Genomic DNA, 2,067 nt, shown 5'->3' with positions numbered 1-2,067 from the left:
AATAATACATTAAGAACAAGTAAGTAGAAAGATATTAGCATTCAAAGTAAGAGTTACCTACTGGTGGTTTCACAGTTTGCACACCTATAGTGTTTTAGGTGCTTGGAGATCAAAACTCTATAATCTCATGTGATTCCACTTACATGTAGGAGATAACCCATAAATTTAACCTTCAAAAGAAGAATCATCCTTTTTCATCGAGTTTTGAGAGAGATATGGTCGATGGAACACACATATACAAATATGTCAGAATTGGACAGATTGCATGTTCATCTTATTTTGAGTAATTAAAACCTCAAATCATCATAATATTGAATGAAATCGGTGGCATTTGAAAGGTAACTCATTAAGATAACATCCAGAAGAAAAATCAACAATTTTGGATGATTAACTAGGGAGTTATGGCTGTTCAAAGTAGGGTTTACCTACTGAAAAACTCTCAGATGCACATATACCATGTTTTGAGCATTTGGGGGGTCAAAACTCAATGTTTTTGAGTGAGACCAATTGAATTACAACACTAACTCAATAAATAAACTTTTAGAAGAAACCTAATAACATTTGAACAAGTCATTTACAAGATATGGATGATTTGTGCACATGTACATAATCTGTCAGCACACCAAAATATGAGGTTTTTAAGAAATAAACTCACATAAAATCATAACTCTACCTATCTTTTTGAGTTCTAATGTTTGGGTCATGGATTACCATCATCAAATAAATATTTTTACATGTTTTTGGTGTATAATCTCACCTTAAGACTCAATATTTTCGAAACATAGAGAATAGAAGATGAAGAATGCATAAAAGTGAGTTTTTCTCCCTAAAACTTACAAGAAAAGATGATGGGATGTATGCATTACCTTGTTTATAAATGAGAGGATTGTTGTATCTTCAAAATATTGCCAAAATGATGAAGATGGATGAAGAATTCGGCTGAAATGGATGAAAGAGAAAGATGGTTCTCAAGGTGACCCTTGAGTTTTCTAAGGAGAGAAAAAGAGAGTTTTGAAATTTGAGTGGGGAAATAATGAGGAATAAAGGAAATTGAATCTATTTATATGTGGCCAAGAAGAGGGAAAAGAGAGGGGAAGGGGCCGGCCATGAGGCCCAAGCCCACCCTCTAACATAATTTTTTTTAAAACTAAGCCCAAAAATGCACAAAAGCTCATTTTCTCAATTTTGTTTTTTTTCAAATTAAAAGCCCACGATGACTAGATTTATTTAAATAGAAAGGTTTTATATTTAAAACACTAAAACTTAGTGTTTTATATATATATATATATATTGGGTTTAAATTAGAGCATCTGGTACTGTATAGGACGTTTCAGATAATTTCGGGTCGGAACCAGACTTTCTAAGCAATTGCTGGAAATTCTTAAAAATTTTCAACTAAACTAACCTAACCTAACTAACTCCTAATCTTATAAATTACTTTCAATAACACTAATATAATCTTAATAAAAGCTAACATGGGTTTTCGAATTTGACTGCTGTCACACCTTCAGCAAACGTCGAAGACTGAAACTGAAGATTAGAGACCGGCGAGTACGTGATCTGAAGCGGTAATCAGTGATTACAAGCCTGTCTACATATGTGTGAAGACTGCTCTAGCTTCAGCGAATGATGATGAGACCTCCAGGTCATTCCAACATTCAGCGATCATAGGAAGCTTGCTTAGCACGATTGTTGTTGTTTTGTCCTTATGCACACAAAGGACAAACCCATACCTTTACAAAAGTTAGTACAGTACGGAGCCGATTAGTCGACTATTTGTCCACCAACTTTAGGTAAGGATGTCTACTTAGAAATAGTGCTTTTGTACTATTCACTGTAGCAAAGGACAAGCCTTCCTCTTAAGGCTTGACACGCACTCTAAACCTACCATATTGCATTAAATGAAACAGTGGACAAGCCTTCCTCTTAAGGCTTGACACGCACTCTAAACCTACCATATTGCATTAAATGATCATTTAATGCACTGGGTATAAATAAAAGTTCTTATTCTCCATGTAGAGAGTGCGCATCTCTCTCTAACCTTATTCTTACTTCAAGCATCTTCTA

This window comes from Cynara cardunculus, assembly GCF_001531365.2.
Source record: "Cynara cardunculus var. scolymus isolate 2C chromosome LG 1, CcrdV1, whole genome shotgun sequence".
Classification (NCBI taxonomy): Eukaryota; Viridiplantae; Streptophyta; class Magnoliopsida; order Asterales; family Asteraceae; genus Cynara; species Cynara cardunculus.
This window is presented reverse-complemented; position numbering follows the sequence as displayed.